Genomic DNA, 21,241 nt, shown 5'->3' on the forward strand with positions numbered 1-21,241 from the left:
AAAATAAAATAAAATTGAAAAAATAAGAACCCATTGTCAAAACCTCAAAAAACGGGGGGTGGGGGGTTAGGGGAGTAGCGGGGAACTTTGCATGAATTGGTTTACCGAAGGAAGAAAAAGGGAGTGGGAGAGGCAGAATAAGAAAAAGAAAAGCTCCACAACTAGAAAAGATATATGCATCGTAGAACTTCTTAAATATTATTTTCATAAAGTTATATAAACGTATGTAATGCAAATAAAGACAGGTCAAATCGAGATGTTTATGAAATATGCTAAATGTAAGAGTTGTAGTCAAAATGTATTACAGAATCTAATTGACTGTAGAGTTCATTAATTAATTTACATTTTCATGGCATAAAATAGCAGGATTCAAGCCATGCAGTTAATGTACACAACATTCACTGAATTGTAGACACAAAGAGCCCAAACACTAGAAAGCAGCTTTTAATATCCTGTAATGTTCTTTATCAAGCTGTTTGTGCAAGACTTTATGAAACACAGCACACAGCTTAACAATCTCCAGTGCATTATTATACATATCTAACTCTCTAACTTTTGCCTTCGGATACTCCCAGCAAAGCACAACAGCTTCACAACTTTACTTTACCAAAGCAATGTGGTCAGGAAAGCAGCTTCCCCATTCTGCAGCAGCTAAATGTCAGAGAGCCAAGGGTTCCACCGAGGTTTCCCAAAGCTCAGCAGGTGCCATTAGAAACTTCCTAGCCCTCCAATGTGCATTTTACAGAGTATTCAGAGGTTGATAAACAGATCTTTTACTTGATTTGCCATCTGTGAATTTTAAAGCTGTTAAGGCACTTTTCTGTCTTTATTTCCACAATGGTCCTGATCCCATTTGCTAGTTAGATGCACTCACTAATATATTATTCAGTTCTATTGAGAAAACCATACTGAGGCATCTCCAATTTGACATTACTGTCGGGTTGCTCTTTTTTTTCTTTTATAACATATCAGGTAAAATAAACCAGCTTGAAACCCTGGCCTTTCTTAGTGCTTCAAATAATTCTTTTCATTTCTTTGTGACTGAGAGCTCACATTAGAAAGCTATTAATACATTTGAGTACAATTTGTGTTTTCAATGCAACCCAGACGAGAAATGAAAAGGCATGGAGAAGAAACATGGCCTTCCTGGACAGCCTGAATCAATAAGTTGTTACTCTTCACCAAATGTAGCTTAGGTACAAATGGCTTCATTTCCATTCCCCTTCGCCGTGGGGCCTCAAGAACCAGTTACAGGAGCTAGAGGATGACGCTGACAGCTGTCACACAGGTAGTACCCACTCGTTTTAACAGCCTTCGCCTTTTCATTTGTTGGTTTGCTGAAAACAAAATTGTGCTGATCCTGACTGTGTGAGACAAGAAAATCCTGCCATTCTATTTTACCAGGTGCTTTTGCCTTGGTTTCTTTTCAGTGAGAACAGACGCGCCACTGAGACAGCTGGCCCTGTATGTTATTTTTTTCTAGTAACAGTAATGGAGTCATTCATTCAATCTGTATGAATGGAGTCCCGATTAAGTGCCATTTTCTCNCAACTAGAAAAGATATATGCATCGTAGAACTTCTTAAATATTATTTTCATAAAGTTATATAAACGTATGTAATGCAAATAAAGACAGGTCAAATCGAGATGTTTATGAAATATGCTAAATGTAAGAGTTGTAGTCAAAATGTATTACAGAATCTAATTGACTGTAGAGTTCATTAATTAATTTACATTTTCATGGCATAAAAATAGCAGGATTCAAGCCATGCAGTTAATGTACACAACATTCACTGAATTGTAGACACAAAGAGCCCAAACACTAGAAAGCAGCTTTTAATATCCTGTAATGTTCTTTATCAAGCTGTTTGTGCAAGACTTTATGAAACACAGCACACAGCTTAACAATCTCCAGTGCATTATTATACATATCTAACTCTCTAACTTTTGCCTTCGGATACTCCCAGCAAAGCACAACAGCTTCACAACTTTACTTTACCAAAGCAATGTGGTCAGGAAAGCAGCTTCCCCATTCTGCAGCAGCTAAATGTCAGAGAGCCAAGGGTTCCACCGAGGTTTCCCAAAGCTCAGCAGGTGCCATTAGAAACTTCCTAGCCCTCCAATGTGCATTTTACAGAGTATTCAGAGGTTGATAAACAGATCTTTTACTTGATTTGCCATCTGTGAATTTTAAAGCTGTTAAGGCACTTTTCTGTCTTTATTTCCACAATGGTCCTGATCCCATTTGCTAGTTAGATGCACTCACTAATATATTATTCAGTTCTATTGAGAAAACCATACTGAGGCATCTCCAATTTGACATTACTGTCGGGTTGCTCTTTTTTTTCTTTTTATAACATATCAGGTAAAATAAACCAGCTTGAAACCCTGGCCTTTCTTAGTGCTTCAAATAATTCTTTTCATTTCTTTGTGACTGAGAGCTCACATTAGAAAGCTATTAATACATTTGAGTACAATTTGTGTTTTCAATGCAACCCAGACGAGAAATGAAAAGGCATGGAGAAGAAACATGGCCTTCCTGGACAGCCTGAATCAATAAGTTGTTACTCTTCACCAAATGTAGCTTAGGTACAAATGGCTTCATTTCCATTCCCCTTCGCCGTGGGGGCCTCAAGAACCAGTTACAGGAGCTAGAGGATGACGCTGACAGCTGTCACACAGGTAGTACCCACTCGTTTTAACAGCCTTCGCCTTTTTCATTTGTTGGTTTGCTGAAAAACAAAATTGTGCTGATCCTGACTGTGTGAGACAAGAAAATCCTGCCATTCTATTTTACCAGGTGCTTTTGCCTTGGTTTCTTTTTCAGTGAGAACAGACGCGCCACTGAGACAGCTGGCCCTGTATGTTATTTTTTTCTAGTAACAGTAATGGAGTCATTCATTCAATCTGTATGAATGGAGTCCCGATTAAGTGCCATTTTTCTCGTAACAGTAATGGAGTCATTCATTCAATCTATATGAATGGAGTCCCGACTAAGTGCCAAGCATATAACAGTGAACAAAACAACCTCTGGCCTCATAGAACTTTCATTCAAGGCAGTGAGATGGGCGGAGCCACCAACCCATGAAAACAAATGTAGTCACATTTCCATTAATGCCTGAATTACCAGGACTCGGGCTTTCTTCAAAGCCTTCCCCAACCAATTTGAGGGTACTATCAGACATCCTATGTCATGTGCACAAAACTAACCACTCATTTTCCTCCACTTTGGCCTTCTTGATAGTTGTCTCCTTGTGGGGCAGGTAGAGACCTGGCACATTGCCATATCTACAGGGCTACCACCAGGTCACTGACATCAGAGTCAGCATCTCCATCACTGTTCACCACTCTCTACCGCTCTGCGGAGGCCACCAGAAGGGTCCAGGGTATGAAACCTCACCTGGGGTCTATGGCAGAGTGGAGAGAGAAAGCTGGAGGCTCCCCCACTTGCTAATATTACAGTTGGTTATCTGGGCCCTGTGGTTCTGTTTGTGTCCAAACTTTCACATTGTCTTTCACAAACACGACTTTTTCCTCTTCTGACCTTCACCTCTCTCTCCACTCAGGCTCCACATATTCCCTTGTATTCTCATCTCTTTCCCTCATCTCTCTCCAAGCAGCTATCCACAGAATAGGTTCCCCTTTTTTCACCAGAAGCAGAAATGTATATGACCATTATCTCTTGCAACTACATCCCCATAGGGATGACTAACCTGATGCTCAAAGAGCCACAATCCACCTTCGACCCCGCTAGGAAGCCCTGCCAGGTATAGATGGGAGAACTGAGCTACCAGCATCAAGGACAACGGCACCAGAACCAGTCTTTGAACTATTCAGTTTTATTTCCTGACGAATGTATTTCTCCACCCAAATGCTGTCCATCCCAAGCTCTTCCTCAGCCTCTACCTACAGAAAGGCTGATCAACTCTTGTAGGTGAGGTGCAGTCACACTAGTCCAGCAATGTGCTTTGTGATTCCTTGCCAGGCTGGATTCCCTAAGCATTCTGGTAAGCCTATCAATAAGCTTGCCTAAATGCGGTGAAGACCCCTCTCAGAACAGCCGATTTGAGTATATTAATCCATTTAACCTGGGTTTTCCTAATCAATATGGAAACATTTCACCTCTGAATTCTGATGGATTGATTCCATACTCCTGTATGACATTCCCTGGCTATCAACTGCCCTGAGTAGGTTAGCCTCAAGATATTTGTGGGCTTTGCTAAATAAACTTTGATAAAATAAGTAACATTTTTCTGATATATATGAAAATGGTTTTCTCATCTTTCTATGTTGGACTTTTCCACAGCTACATTTCCTGTACTCATGAGAAGTTTTATTTCCTAAGAATTAATATGCCTCCATAACAGAAAATTTCAGAAAACTCCCAGGCACGTGCATGTCAAATGCACGTCCAATAGGCTTCCACAGCAATCTTCTCATATGTAATTCACCCAGGGAGGAAGCAAGTGTTCTCAAGTCTCCAGTGTTCTGCAGACCCACAGTAATCCAAGCTGCTTAAATCCTTCATAAATCCTCTGTGCAAAAACTCTAAAGAGATTGCCAGCAGGAAATTCAACCACTAGTTGCCTTGGACATTCCTAGAAGACTTTTCCTCAATTATCAGCCAGAGCACTATGTCATTAATGCAGGCAAGAGTTGACAGTAGCTGGTCTAAGACAGTAATAGCAGAGATAGACACACAAGGCAGGTTCAGAGGCTAATCAGGAGATGAAATTGGATATGGCTTGTATGACCACAAACATGAGTGCGTGTGAGGAATGAAGGAAAAATAAGAGCCAGCAATGATTTCCCAGGTTTCTGGCTTAGATATTTGAGAGGATACAGCCACCTTTTATTAAACACAGGAGGAACAGCAGACCTGGGGAGAAATATGGTTAACTGTACACTAATTTATATTTGCTAAATGATGAAGCATATGGACAGCAATTTTTTAATTTTTATTAAATTGCTGATTATGTTAAGAGGAAATATTTGTGTTTAATATCTATACATTTAAACCATCAGAACCCTTATTTTCAGGACGCTTATTCCCAAGTTTTCTATATATATCAGTAATACATCAAATAATATTAACCAGCAAGGGAGGGAAGTAATTAAGTGAAGATGAAATTTTTATCAAAACACTTAAATGCTCATTTACTTATTCAACACTTACTGAATGTTGGCAATGAGCCAAGTACCAACGCAAACTAGAGAAATATAGATAATAACGATACTGAACATATAAGGAGTACCAGCCATCATGCTAAGCACATCATCTGCCATTGACAGTCCCCACCACAATCCCGCTAGGAAGGTGTTATTACAATGACTATTCCATAGATGATAACTAAAACTAGAATTCTAAGCCCCCAACTGGCTGAACAAACCGCCTCTTGGTTAAGGGGACCCCAGGGAAATCTCAGAAACTGAGTTCCTGGCCATGGTGTGATAGGAAGCCAGACACATCTCATTACATCCCCTCCTTTTTGTGGTTTAGACACAACAACTGACCAGCATTAATGTTAACATAGAGATCCTAAGACTAACAAAATGGACTCTGTGGCAATAAGATACCAAATTATAAAGATTACCTAAGGCCATGCCAGGCAAGGGTTAAGTCATGTACCCTCTACACTTAAAGAATAAATTATGTTCCAACTGCCACAAGGTTTTTTTCTCTAGCAGTTAAACTAGCACTGGCCTCAAGATAAGCACTATTGAAACAACTGCAGCACTTTCACCACCAGCCACTGACCCCCAGCCCATTCCACAAGCCATACCCACAGCTTTGATTGGAAAAGAGACAGCTGTGCTTCAGTAACTTTCTCCTAATAAGAGACCATGGACCATGGACTGATTCTGGCTGGTTTACAGAGGCTGTAAACTTGAGGGCCTTCGTGTCCCCTGCCTTACCTTTTGATATATAAGGCCGAATTGTACGACACTTAAACGTTAAGTTTCTACCCAAAAGTGAATACGGGATGCAGGTAATATTTATGTTTGCTTATCACACATGTACCTCTCCCACTTCATGAATATTCATAGCTCCTCCTGTAACCTGTTGAATATGTTACTTGGCCAACCTCAGCACAAATTCCTGTTCCACCCCCTCCTCCCTCAAAGTGTCTGTTATTAGCCTCTGCCAGAGGCTGCACTTCCCAGCCTGCAAAATGGCCAGCCTGCAGGCTATAACCCTTTATAAGAAATAAAGTTTCCTTCATAGATTTATAGATCTTGTGGTTTTCTTCCATGATGAAACTGACACAGCAACATGTTGAGTAACTTGGCTAATGAGTTTGAAACCAAAGTTTGTGCCAAACCCTGGGACTCTAGAGCCAGTCTCTGCCGTCCTCTTCCTTCAAGGAAGTCAGGATCCTCTTGCGAGGCAGACCATACATGTCCTTAGAAAGCATTTACAGTGATCACCTTGCTTGTTCATCTCAAATCTCGCAGATCTGCCGCCTTCTCCAGGCCTCTAACCACTTGATTCAGTACACTTGATGTGATCTAGCATTACCAGTCTCTCCTCCAGCTCATGCTGCCTGTAATCATAGCAGTCACTTGTTTTCGGTCATATCATTACAGAGCAGCATTGAGTTTTCCAGTTTATAAGCAACCCAAATTTCTTTCTTTTCCCGTTGAGCTTTTGCCTTGAATGTCTAGCTTTTCCTTGGGGAAACATAGTTCCCAATTCCATTTCCCACAGGAGCTTTACTCTGGAATGTCTAATAGTGTGTGTTTGTTTCCACATCAGGGATATAAATACATAAAATGAAGTTCTGCTTGGTGCTGCTGCACGGCTGCAAGAACTGAGGGCCAGCCAATCATGGGCTGAGGGACTTACTGTATTTGTTTAAATATAGTTCAGGTTTCTCCCTTCTCTCTACCTCAACAAGATTTAGCACCTAGAACAAGACACTACACCTTTCGTTTGCACTCTGAGATTGCTAGGAAGTAAATCCACCTGGAAACCATACTGGATAAGGAGCAGGGATACATAGCAGCGGCTGAAAAGAAATTACTCAAGTGCTAAATCAGAAAGGAAGCTCGTTAACACCCCACCACCTTTTGTAAAGTCAAGAATACACTGTCCAGTATGAAACCCAGCCAAGATCTCAGCTGTTGACTGTTCAGTGAAAGAGGAACACGAAAGTGACAGAAGGACATTCATTCCAGAAACCCTGAGAATCCAGCAGCCCTTGCCTGGTCTCCAGCTCCATGACTCGCCACCCCCTTCACTGCTCCAGTCTAAATTCCACACCTTCAAAGCTAGAATCAGAGTTTCCAGAGTAGCAGGAGTGGAGTGAAGCAGGGGGATCCCAGCATCCTCCTCAAATGTAGGGACTAAGACTGGCGGGGAAAAGGGGCAGGTCCTTTGGGGATTGTAATGCACCCAAGGGGAAATCCCAGAGATCCAGGTCCAGTCCTCTGGGCCTCCCCAGCTAGCCTGGTGTAGTTCCATCTTCACTGAAGTTCCTCTGGTGATAACACGTCATGTTGAAGAGGATATTTAGGGCTTCCTGAGACAAAGTGCTAAACACTAACCAGGAAGTCAGCAAATACTAGTGAGTGAATTAAGAATGAACGAATATCCTATAAAAACAAGCAACAAATCAGGGACTAGCCCCACCCCCCCAATCCATGACCCCATGTCTCAATGAGAGCTCTTGGACCGGCAGCATCCCCACAACATATAATTCACCTACTACCCCATATAAGAGAAATCTAGGAGGCTCTCGTGTCCTGGGGAGCAAGCTGTTAAGTAGAAGTGGGAGAATTCCTAACCCTGTTAAGAGTTGGAATGTTAAACTCTAAAGATAGGCCTGAAAACCAGCTTTAAAAAATGTGAGCATTCCTAGTTAACCTAGAGAGGCAGAATTCTTTTCTCTCCTACCAAGACAAACCCACAGTAGCTCAAGATGCCTGGATTATGAGGCCACATCACAAAGATGTTGGTTTTTTCAGTTTGGGGAGTTGCTGAAAGAAAGAATTCAGGCATTACAATTCAGACTAGATCCATTCATTAGGTCCACACCACACCAGTAAACAGTGATACAGATTTGCATACTGGTTTTTGTAAATTCACATTTAATAATGTTTTACTTCCCAAGCCCCTTATGAGCTGGGCATTGGTTAAAAAGGTTTTGGCTCAGTACAAAGAAGAATGTTCCACGCCTGTGAAACACCAAACAATGGAGCAGTGGTGTTGTAAGGGAGTAGCCTATGGCCCATTCAAGCCAAAACTGGATCATTATTTGTTGCAGATGCTTTAAAGAGTTCTAATAATTTAGGTGTGAGATGGGAATAAATAATCTCTAAGATGTCTTCCAATCTTAGCATATATGGTAAATTTTTTCTATGGAAAAAGCACCCTAACAGAAAGTAACCAGTGACTTTCCTTAGTCACACAACCAGCCCCTCTAGCTTCTAGCCTACTACTCTTTCCACTGGATGGTCTTCAACACCACTAGTGCTCAGCCCCAAGACACCAGGGAAACACTGGCACTGTCCCTTTGGTTTCATAGAAAATGAGCCCAAATAAAAGATTCAACATCTGACAGACAGGCTTTCACATATTTTATAAGATGATCAATTTAATACCATATAGGTATATTAGACTGAGACTGTTTTGTAAACTTCTGAAAGCCGATACAAAGAACATCTCGGAGTTAGTATGGTAGAACCTTCCAGAACACTTGTCATGGCCTGAATCTTCATGTCCCTCCAGAATGCATATATTGGAACTTGTATTAGGGTTCTCTAGAGGGACAGGGCTAATAGGATAGATGTATATATGAAGGGAAGTTTATCAAAGAGTATTGACTCATTCAACTACAAGGTGAGGTCCCACAACAAGCCATTTGCAAGCTGAGGAGCAAGGAAGCGAGTCTGAGTCCCAAAACCTCAAAGGTAGGGAAGCTGACAGTGCAGCCTTCAGTATGTGGTCGAAAGCCTGAGAGCCCCTGGCAAACCACTAGTGTGAGTCCAAAAGCTGAAGAAGTTGGAGTCCGATGTTCAAGGGCAGGAAGCATCCAGCATGGGAGAAAGATGAAGGCAGGAACACTCAGCCAGTCTAGTCATTCCACATTCTTTTGCCTGCTTTATTCTAGCTGTGATAGCAGCTGATTAGATTATGCCCACCCAGATGGAGGGTGGGTCTGCCTCTCCCAGTCCACTGACTCAAATGTTAATCTCCTTTGGCAACACCCTCAAAGACACACCCAGGAACAGTACTTTGCATCCTTCAATCAAGTTGACACTCAGTATTAACCATCACAGAACTTAACCCCCAGATGATGTTATTAAGAGGTGAGGACTCTGGGAGGCCCCACCTTCATGGCTGGGATTATTGCACTTTTAAATAGGTTGAGGGAACAAGTTTAGCCCACTTCGGCTCCTTCCACCCTGTGAAGACGCAGCAACCAGGCACCATCTGTGGAGCAGAGGGCAAGTCTTTACCAGACACCAAGTCTGTTGACACCTTGATCCTGGACTTACCAATCTCAAAAACTGTGAGAAATAATTTTCTATCATTTACAAATTACTTGGTCTAAGGTATTTTGTTATAGCAATGGGAATAGACTAATACAACGCTATATTTCAGTATTGGGGATAATTGGATTAAACTAATAATTTCACTATTACCCCATAATCAAAAATAATGGTAGCATTTATTTGGCTGAGTCGGTTTCATACTTAGAGTATGGGAATAAGAATTGTTCCATTATAAAGGTCACAACCTTACATAATGCTCGCCCTTACATAATAGTCATACCCCTATTTTTGGACCGGCAGAGCCAGCATAAAAAGTGTTATCATTACACAAACAAATACAGCACTTTAGAGGTGTTTTAAGGACAGAAATATATTTTCAATTCTATTACTATTTTCAAACAGCTGAGGCTAAACAGATTCCAAGTGCCCTGCTTCGCTGTTTTTGAGCTGTCAAAAAAAATGAATCAACTGACTACAGTCACGTATCTAACCCAAACATAGAATTTCCCAGGAAGTCTGAGGTTATTTGGGTCAAGTTTCTATGGTATTTGATCTACAGCCTGATAATATAGCTTTTGTGCTGTATGAGCACACTAGGACACAGTGTTATTTTTTAACTGAGACATAAAAACAAAAGTAACAATCTACTTGTATTCATTGTCAAGTTTTCATATCATTATAGCCAAAGAAATGAAAACCACTCCCAACCAGCCTGCTTCTACTAATACACACAGTGATCTTTGATGTAAATGTCACACATGCTCACTTTAGGCTTCTGGTCAAATTTGCATGAGGACAATTAAATTCCGAGGTCCTGAATCTCCTCTGTAAATTCAACAGATAGATTTCTCTTCTTGTACGATGCTCTTGTTTGCTATTGTTCTGAGCTACTCAACAGCTGCAATTCTGCAACCCACTGGATGTTGAAGGGTATAATAATTGTACTGAGGGATACAAATGTACGTAAACTCAAAGCCCAGTGCTGTCTCTATGGTGATACACTTATCCACATTGCTCCTACCCTCATGACACAGCCCTCTTCTCCAAATACCTGGACCTTCACTCAATTTACCTTCCCTTATACACCCTAGATGTGCACCTTAGATGTGCACTGTTATGGTAGCCACTAGCCATATGTGGCTACTGAGCACTTGACATGTGGCTAGCCTAAACTACTGAGATGTGCTAAGTACAAAATTACCTACTAGATTTTGAAGACTTAGTATGACAAATGTAAATACCTCAGTAATTTTATATCAACCTGCTGAAATAATTTGCATATATCAAGTTAAATAAAAACATATATTATACACTGGAAAGTTTTAAATTATGTGTGTAGCTCACATTATTGGATAACACTGAGTTGGCTAATTTTAGGTTCTCTTTCCCTGACTCCATTCTACTGAGCTTTCTTCAATTAACACATAAATTGGGTCTTCTAATTTTATCCTTTATCTCTTAGTCTCCTTTCCTATCCTTTTGTTTTTTCTGTGCTGCATTCTGGGTAATATCTCATATTTATCTTCCAAATCATTGATTCTTTCTTCACTAGGTCTAATCTATTGTTAATCCATCCATCCACCCCATTAGGTTTTATGTTTACTTTGTTTTGATGTCTTGAATATGGTTTTGTTTATTGAACTTCCACACAAGATTTCATCTGGTTTAGAAAAATATTGGAAACCATTAGGTAATTTCTACTAATGCTGAATACATGCATACTCTGTCACCAGCAATTCTATTCCTAAGAATAAACCCAACAGGAATAAATGATAGCCCAAAACTGAAAATTACCCAAATGCCCAACAGCTGTAGAAGGGAATAAATTGTGGCATATTCACACAATAGAATACTAAATTAAATAAGAAAAGTATAACTATATGGAAAAATATGATGTTCGTTTATCCTTTTTTATATGTTGAGAGACAAAGGTCATATACAAAAGATTATATAGTATATAAATCCATGAATAAAATGTTTTTAACAGGCAAAATTAAAATGGTATTAGAATTCAGGATACTTGTATAATAGTCACACCCCTATTTTGGATACTGGTTGACCTTGGAGTAATACTGGTTGACCTTGGAGTAAAAGATTACATGAAGGGAATGGAAAGGGGGTTTATGAGATACTGGTAATGTCCTGTTCCTTGATCTGAATGCTGGTTACATAGTACATTAATTTATGGAAAGTTATCATGGTATATCCTTATGATTTTTAAACTGTGCATATAATTTAACAGTATAATAAACTCAAACTCTTATCAGTGGTTTTCAGAAAAATATATTTGGATGTTGTATGAGTCTGTTTTCACACTGCTATAAAGAATTACCTGAGAGAGGGTAATTTATGAAGAAAAGAGGTTTAATAGCTCACAGATCCAAGTGGCTGGGGAAGCCTGAGGAAACTTACAATCATGGCAGAAGATGAAAGAGAAGCAAGGCACGTCTTACATGGCAGCAGCAGGAGAGTGCTGGGGAAAGTGCCGCAATTTTAAACATCAGATCTCGTGAGATCTCACTATCACAAGAACAGCATGGGGAAAATCTGCCCCCATGATCCAATCACCTCCTACCAGGTCCCTCCCCTGACAGGTGGGGGATTACAATTGGAGATGAGATTTGGGCAGGGACACAGAGTCAAAGCACATCAAATGTTAAAACCTTTTTTTTTTTTTTTCCTTTTTGAGTTGTCAGTTTTGAACATAATTTTATTTCCAAAATTTCATTTTGTTTCCTTTTCAAATTCTGCCTAGTCATTTTTAATAGCTTTTTGCTCATGTTTTCAAATCCATCTTTTATTTCTAGAAACATTTTAAGGACATTTCATTTATATTCTGACTGATAATTCTTAAATTCAAGTTCTTGGGAAGTCTAATTCTACTGTTTGTTGTTTCCACTGATGGCTTGTTTACTCTGTGTAACTGGAAACTTTTCATTGTGAAGTCATATGTGGTTGATTTTAATCTGTGAGAATTCTAAAGAGCCCCAGCTGTGGGAACATTCCTACAAAGCGGATTCTCTTCCTATTGTGCTGGAATCCTGAGTCTCTCTCAAACTGGAATTATCTTAACAATTCTTTTGTTTCAGTTTTCCTGGACAGCACATGTGGATAATGTGAGTTTAAGTCCTAAACCTTCATGAGTTCAGAATTCTCAGGAGAGACATTTCCCCATCCCCAGCCAAGGCCAGAACAATTTCTCATAGCAATTTTTCTTTGCCAAATGGATTTTTCTAGTCCATCTTTTCATTGAGGGTGTAGATGTTCAAGATTCCTGGCTTTTGCAGACTCTTAATCAGTTCCATTGACCTTGTAGTGCCCAAGTCCTCACCTTCCATTCCACAGTGCACCCCTATTCATCCCTGTTGTATGGCAATTAAAACCAAAGCTTTCAGTTTGTCTGCACACACCCCCAAGGCAGCCCATATCTTAGATCCTCACTCACCACCCTGGTGTCAGCTCTCTCTCCATTTTTGCCTCTGTAGAGATTTACATTCAATTTTTATGAGCTTAGCTACATATTTAAAAAGTTGTTTGTTATATTACATTCAGCATTTCTCAGTGTGTGTAATTGGGAGAGTTTCTCCAAATATCCATTCTTCATAACACTAGAAGCAAAAGTTCAACAGGCCTTCTCTACCTGATGTTTAACAGGTAGTGAGGCAGCCATTTCAGGGGCTTTGAAGAGGTCCTACTCTGTTACCTTCCAGCTTAATTACAACTGAATTTTCTAGAACTAAAACAAATGTTTAACATGAGCAGAGGAGAGGTTAGGTGTGAACCAATCAATTTTCACAATATGCTACCACCTACCATTCAGTGGACTTGCTAAAAAGTCACCCACCCAGAGAGAGCCTTGCCACTTTTTTATGCCAAAGGATCAAATAATGCAGAAACCATTCATTCATACAATAAATATTCACCAAGAATCTGCTCTTTGCAAGGTACAAAGTGCTAGGCAAACAAAAGTGATTAAAACATGAACTTGGCCCTCAAACAGTTTAGCTAAGATGCCTAAAAATTTTCTTGCCTTAAGTGCAAATTGATCAATAAGTAGAGATTGCCTGGAGCATTGTATTAAGAATCTGAGGCTGGGCGTGGTGGCTCACGCCTGTAATCTCAGCACTTTGGGAGGCCGAGGGGGGCGGATCACGAGGTCAGGAGATTGAGACCATTCCGGCCAGTACGGTGAAACCCCATCTCTACAAAAACTACAAAAACTTAGCTGGGCATGGTGACATGCACCTGTAATCCCAGCTACTCAGGAGGGTGAGGCAGGAGAATTTCCTGAACCAGGAGGCAGAAGTTGCAGCGAGCCAAGATCGCACCATTGCACTCCAGCCTGGGCGACAGGGCAAGACTCCGTCTCAAGGAAAAAAAAAAAAAAAAAATCTGAGGACAAGCCTAGACTCAGTAATTAAAAGTGAGTGATCTGTTAAAATACAAACCACACTATGCCATTTCCCTGTTGAAGCACCTCTAACAGCTTCCCATTACTCCTAGGTTGTAATCCTCCTAGATGTGGCCCTGCCCATCTCCTAGTCTTCCTCTTGTTCACTCCATTCTAACCATACTAGCTTCCTTCTGCTCTTCAAAGGTGCCTAGTTCAATCTCACTTGAACTCTTTTGCACATATTCCTCCTCCCACCTAGAATATTCTTAGTTCTATTACATGGGTCCCACATCTCATCGTCTGAGTCTCAGCTTAAATGAGATACACTTTGAGAGGGTGCCTCCCTAGAGACCCCGTGAAAAGGATCTCTCCCACCATATCATTTATCTGTCACGTCACACCCTTTTTAAATTTTCTTCATCGTCCATATCAGTATCTTGAATTATCAAGTTATTTGTATATTTTCTCATTTATTCTTTACTTTTCTCTATATTCTCTAAATGTACCTGGCATATGTAGTGGGTGCTCTGTGGTATACATATGGATGAATATAAATAAATGGATAAATGGTCAATGATGTCTGCAAGCATGCAAAATAGAGTGGCTCTACTTGTACTACCTAAGTGCATCAGAGGAAAGGTGACAGTAGCAAAAAATGTCAACTAAATGCAAAAACTGGCATTAGGTTCAGGAGTGACCAAAGGGGGCATAATGAACTGTTGGGAGCAAGTGTAGGACACAGGCAGGGAAACTGTCCCTGAAAAGGCAGCTTATCAAAGGCCCTAAAGAAAAGCTGGAAGTTACTGGCAAGCATGGTGCAGAAAAGCATCCAGACAGAAAAAGCACACGCAGCAACAAGCAGGTGTGAGATTCCTCCTTACTTCATGCTGTCACCCCGAATTCAGGGAATACAGAACTTCCCAAAGGTTCCAGTTTTGGTCCCTTGTCGAGATGGCCAGGTGGCCAAATATCGAAGTCCTGTTTCAGACTTTCCCATCAACTAATCATATGGTTTCTAAGAGTCATTCTACCCCCTGAGGACCCCCATCTTCAGCAGCTGTAAAAACAAGATGTGGCTCGTGGGTCTCTCAAATCCCTTCTGTCTCTGCAGGTCTGTTAGATACTCCTGTGTTTGCTCCAGCACACATTCTGAATTGGCCAGTACTGGAACTGTAAAATGTATTGACTCCTTTTAGTGATTTCTTTTGTGCTGGTTTTTGTTTTTTAACGATTAAGAGATAGTCTACAGAATATCTGTGTTCCACTCTGTCACTCAGTTATAGCTAAACAAATCAACTGTAAAATTAAGCTCTGAATTTTGGAAAAGCCCAAAGCCTTGCACATGCCACCTCTGGCCAGTCTGAAGTCCACTGCTCCATATCACTGAAAGACCTTCTTTAGAATGCAGGTGACTGGGTCCAACCATTTACCATCCAACCCCCCACAGCCACTGAATTAGCATCCCTCATGAATGGGGCCCAGAAATCTACATTGTCAACATTGGTAATGCCCAGTTAATTCCTTCTTATTCACCCTCAAGGAGAGAATCACTACCTCTTAGCTTCACTCTGTTCCAGGATAAAAACAAAACAATAACCAAAACACTAACAGTGGCCAGCATGCATTGAGTGCTTCTTATGTGTGGTGATTTGTCCCAGGCTTCTGACTCCCTCTCTTGCCCCAACGGTGTTGAATTATTTGCCCAGGTTCACATAGCAACCAGCTGGGGAATCAGGATTTGAGTCCATGTTCTTTGGACTCCAGCATCCATGTAGCCAACAGCTAACTACACCACAGCAGGGTACAATGCTTAAGAGCTTCATTCAGCTCTAGCGTCGGACTTGATGAGTTCAAATCCCAGCTGCATCATTTACTAGCTGTGTGGCCTTGGGCAAGTTATTTTGCCTCCTTCAGCCTCAGTTTCCTCAATGTAAGGTGAGAATAATAAGCATTGCTATTTCATAGGGTGCTTGGTTGTGAAGGACAACTGAGGTGACTCCAGTAAAATGCTGAGAAGGGAAACTGGTGCATAGTGAGCATCAGCCATGATGATCCAGCCTCCCTTTCTCCAGGCTTGGGCTCGCTGGGGCCTGGTAGTGGTCCCAAAGGAAATCTCTGCCAAGCATGAGCAGACGGAACTGAAGAAAATCCATCCTCTCTGCTGGAAAGCAACCCACAGCCCATGGTCTACTGACAGTGGGTCAGTAGTGTTGTCTTTGGAGATAAAGTATGGCATATTATTTGAACTTAAATGTTCAAAGGGCATCAACTCCTTTCTAGCACAGAACAGTTTCAGCCTTGCTGCTTCTTTTTCTTTCATGCCTCCTAATGGTTCTGTCTGTCATTATGAACCTTTCAGCTCTGCTTCCACAAAGCACAGAGGGATCCCATCCTTTAATCCTCAAAATAGTTTGTCTTTATAGTTTGGCAGGTAAGAGTTGGTTGCAGCAGTAACTCCTGAAACCTGCCTCTCATTATGCCAAGAACTGCAATGTGTTTGCCACATCAAAGCATGAGTGATAACAAATGCCTTCCGATGGTGAGAACTGCTCTTTATGGTCTGCTTTCCAAGTGCCCTCTTGACACAGAAGAACATTTTTTTACTAACATCAATCATCATTAGTAGCAAATGGTGATATCTGTATCTGTCCAGGTGACATCTCAGCCAAGGAAGGAAGCCACATCCTGAGAATGTCAGCTGTTACCTCAAGACTGAAATACAGAAAGTTACCTCAAGACCAAAATACAGTAAAGAACTTTTATCTTTCATGACAGAAATTATTCCATAAGTCCTATTTTTACTAAATCTTCTGAGGTACTTAAAATTATTAATTTTTTATTGTAAATAAAACTAGTTTTAGAGTCATGCATATTTTATTCTTTTATTTTTGAGACAGGGTCTCGCTCTGTCACCCAGGCTGGAGTACAGTGGCATGATCCTAGCTCACTATAGCCTTGAAATCCTGTTCCCATGGTCCTCCCACCTCAACCTTCTGATCAACTGAACTACAGGAATGCACCACCAAACCCAGCTAATTTTTTATTATTTTTTTGTAGAGGTGGTGGTCTCACAGTTTGCCCAGATTGCTCTCAAACTCCTGGCCTCAAGTGATGTTCCTGCCTAGGCCTAAAATTTTAAGTAAGTCCCTATTTATGACCACAGATATTTTGAGAGTCCATTGCCACACTAGCCTTATGTAAATTCAGCGATGCAGCCATGAACCACTATACCCATCCCAAAAGCTCCACCCAGGGGAGACAAGGCATCTGAGGGGGCACAAGCCCGAGCAGACCACCATGGATCTGCTGACCTGGGAGCAAACAGACTCCTCCACCCACTCAGCAATACCTGAACTTGGCAGGACCCAGCAAACAAACACCTCACTCCTTGGTAAGACTTTCCTTTTGCTTCACCAAAGTGGAACCTTCCCTCTGCCCCAATGTACTGAATCGATACCACTATTTCAGCAAGAGAAACTGAGCAAAACATTGACCACTTGTGTTAGAGAACAATGAAATATTCTCATCAGAAACCCTATCCTAGAGAAGGAAACTGTCTGCAGTAGAGCGAGGAGCTCCACTATCTTCGGAGAGCTCCAGGACTGACATTGCCAAGGTCTTCCCAACTTTACCTTCTCTCACTAGTCCCTAGAGCTGTCCAGTTCCTGCACATGGACATATATGAAAATACAAAAACATATGCCTCCTCCACTGACCAAGGCAAAAGCTGCAGTAATAGTAAAAGAACTATCAAGTCAAGGAATTATCTTAAAATGTTACTAATAATATTAACAAATTCCAAAAAAAAAAAAGGATCTTTAATAAGCCTTCCATCTAATGAAGGATAGGATGAAAATCAAGAAAAAATGTTGACAGAATACAAAAAGCTGAAGTTCAGACACTGAACACATTCTTTTAATGTTTTATTTATTTATTTATTTATTTATTTATTTATTTAGAGACAGGGTCTCACTCTGTTGCCCAAGCTGGAGTGCAGTGGCGCAATCATGGTTCACTATAGCCTCTACCTCCCAGGCCCAAATGATCCTCCCATCTCAGTCTCCCAAGTAGCTGGGACTATAAGTGCATGCCACCACGCCCAGTTAACTTTAAAAAAAAAAAATTGTAGAAACAATGTCTCAATATGTTTCCCAGGCTGGTCTCAAACTCCTTGCTCAAGTACTCCCCGTACCTTGGCCTCCCAAATAGCTGAGATTACAGTTGTCAGCCACTGTGCCCAGCCGCTGAACATATTTAGCCAAACTTCTCACCAGAGTAAATCCCATTGTAACCACTTAGGCAAGCTTGGCTCCTCCCAGAATCTGCTTTCCAGGCTCAGTCCTTCACGTGGTCTTCCTCACTGTCCCCTTGGTCACCAAGCCATGTAGCCCTTCCACCATTTGCCCATGAAGGTATAATTCTGGTCCCTAGCCCCCAAGGTAAGGAAGCCTCTTCACTTCCAGGTCCCCAAAGGCACCTGCCTGGGCCACTAGCCATGCGGCAGTAACTTCATACTTCCCTCCTTTGCTCTTCTTGAAGGTTTCTATGGTCCAACCATAGGCCAAGAAGCCCTGGTCTTACTAAACCAAGTGTTCTCAATCAACTCACCTGAGTCAAACAGCCCTTAAAAGTCTACCTATGCCAATCCTGTCATTTACATATAAGGCAGAAAGGCTGAACGACTTGCTCAAGGTCATAAAGAAAATTAAGGAGTACAAGCCAACCCTCCTGTTACCCAGGCCAGTGGTTTTCACATGGTACCACTGATGAAGCCTGGGGCTGTAGACCCCTTTGAGCCCTGCCCAGGATTCCTTTTCCACCTGTCACCAGTGCTACTGCTAACCTCAGACCTCTAACCTTCTTCAGAGAACCACTCTTGGGTGATGGAGCCACCTTGCCCAAGTGTGCCTGGGAATTATCACTTAGGACCAGGTTGTCTGTAGCTCAAGACTGGTTGATGTAAGGATACAAAATTCCTACTTTCTTCCCTCAAGGCAGAACACATCCTGCTGTGATTGATGCTTCAGAGCATCCACAGGATCAGGCTTAGGATGGACCTCACCTGAAAGTGCATCCTTTCTCCTGAGAATGCTTGTTAATAACTCATTTTGCTAAGATTCTCCTATATTCAGCTCTGCTTCTAGGGAATGTAACCTGACACTGGGGTTTTCTATGAGCATTCCAAGCAAGTATACTGGTCCAGGCCGCACAGTGCTCAAATGGCCTGCATGACGATCTTTATCCACAGCCCATCAACATTCAATCCAGTCCCTCAGTCAGGAATACCCCCCTTGTCCCTTCCAGCCTAGAAGTCCACTCTTCCTCCTGGGAGAAGCACCAAGTCCTTCCCTCCTGCCCTCTCTACTCTCACCTGACTTGTAGTTAGGAGCTGAAAGAAACTCTGAAATCAGTGAATCATTATCGGCAGCATTCCCTAAAATATTTAGTCTTCGGTGCTCCTTAGGAAGCAGACAAATGCCCCCCAGTGTCCCTTAATTTGCTTCTTACATGGTGAAATCTTTTAAACAGAGAATGAGGGTTTTCATTACAGCATTCACATCACCAACATGCAGTGGCTCATGCCTGTAATCCCAACACTTTGGGAGGCCAAGGCAGGTGGATCACTTGAGGCCAGGAGTTCGAGACCAGCCTGGCCAACATGGCAAAATCCCATCTTTGCAAAAAATATACAAAAAGTAGCTGGGCATGGTGGCACATACCTATGGTCCCAATTATTCAGGAGGCTGAGGCATGAGAATCCCTTGGACCCAGGAGGCGGAGACTGCAGTGAGCTGAGATCATGTTACTGCACGCCAGCCTGGGTGACAGGGTAAGACCCTGTCTCAAAACACAAATCACCAACAAGCCACCCATTGCTTTTGAAAATACTCTACCCTACTTTCTCAGATGAATCATTGTTCTTGCTACTTGTTCTAACTGATATTCTTATCTGGATACAAAATTTGGGATAAAAAGGCTTGTCACTGTGGAGGAATTATTTAACTATGACTTGTTTACATAAAACAGCATCCTAGAAAATGAGTTTGCACTGGTTTCTTTCACAGTAGAGATCAGATTATGGACAAAATATCTGGATAACTTATAACCTGCTTTGTAACAATAATGGTTATTCATGTATAGTGCCTGATATGTTCCAGGCACCAGAAATATGTCTATTCTAATCCTCACAACAGGTAGGGACAATATTGGTCAGAGAAATTAAATAACTTGATCGAGGTTAAGTAACAAATACCTGGTAGAAACAGGATTTGAACCCAGATCTGTCTACCCACAAAGCAAGTGACTAGGCTACTTCACTGCCTATACCTCGTGTTCTCCAGTGCTTGAGACTGGTTCTACCCTGCAGCAGTTCCTGCTCCAAGTTAAGCTTTGTACAAGAATTACCGGATGTACTCGAAAGCACACCCTGTTCTCTGACCTTGAGAGTGGAACAAGAAGAACAGCATCTGGTGTAGACAAACGTAAGGATCAAGAGGGGCTTTGACAGGAAGGCAGAGTGAACGTTCTCAGCCCTGTTTCTCCCATAGGTCTAGCTAAAAACTGAGCATTAGATCTAAAACACGAGTAAGAAGACATTGAAAGGTGGGGAGCTGCCAAGCGGGTTAAGGACCTCAGGACCCAGGGAATGACATGACAACAAGTTCCTGAATTTTGTTTTTCCCTCATGTATTTCCTCATCTATACTTGAAAAGCCAGCAACCTGGAAACACCAATACACACAGAGCAAAAAAAAAAAATAAGCAAAAAACCTCCTCTCTTTGTCCAAAGAACCAGGAAAGGGGCAGCCTAGCTCCTTTTAGACTGAAGAAAAAAAATGGAAACTTTTAGATAATAACCACTCTACTCCAAACACACCACACACACACACACACACACAAAACCTGTGGACCCACCCACACAAGCAAAGACCTAGTGGGGAACCTAGACAGTAGTGAGGAGCCCCAACACCCCCACCAGGATAGTTTCTGAGAGACTGAGTGTGGAGGCTGGACTTTCATCTCTGCTGGGTGGCAACTTGGCTGCAAAGGTGTCAGAAGAGGCTGGTAGAGAATCAGGTCTTACCCGCCACCACTCAGCAGTAATGAAGCCATTCCAACAGTAGGAGTGGAGGTCACATGGAGAACCGTAACAGGACCCCTCCTCCTGGCAGCCAGATGGATATTGGTTTCAAAGAGCAACTGCAAATGTTCTTGAAACAAAAAACTACAAAGAACTAGCAAAGTAATGAGAAGTATCAGCAAAGAAACAGAAGATAGAAGAACCAAGTAGAAACTCTGGAACTAAAATATATTATAAATGAAATGTAAAAAAAAAAAAAAAAAAAAAAAAA

General features: G+C 41.5%; 1 protein-coding gene and 1 long non-coding RNA gene across 4 annotated transcripts in view; one reads left to right on the plus strand and one right to left on the minus strand.

Moving 5' to 3' along the window:
- GRM8 (glutamate metabotropic receptor 8) overlaps positions 1-21,241 on the minus strand; it is an 863,233-nt gene that overhangs the window by 812,009 nt on the left and 29,983 nt on the right. The gene's annotated exons all lie outside the window — the stretch shown is intronic.
- LOC108530775 (uncharacterized) overlaps positions 12,487-21,241 on the plus strand; it is a 15,102-nt gene continuing 6,347 nt past the window's right edge. The window contains exons 1-2 of the long non-coding RNA XR_001885955.1: positions 12,487-12,613; positions 16,788-17,029. This is a non-coding gene — a long non-coding RNA (uncharacterized LOC108530775). The remainder of the gene's footprint in view (positions 12,614-16,787; positions 17,030-21,241) is intronic.

The sequence above is a fragment of the Rhinopithecus bieti genome, unplaced genomic scaffold, assembly GCF_001698545.2.
Source record: "Rhinopithecus bieti isolate Rb0 unplaced genomic scaffold, ASM169854v2 scaffold_7683, whole genome shotgun sequence".
Classification (NCBI taxonomy): Eukaryota; Metazoa; Chordata; class Mammalia; order Primates; family Cercopithecidae; genus Rhinopithecus; species Rhinopithecus bieti.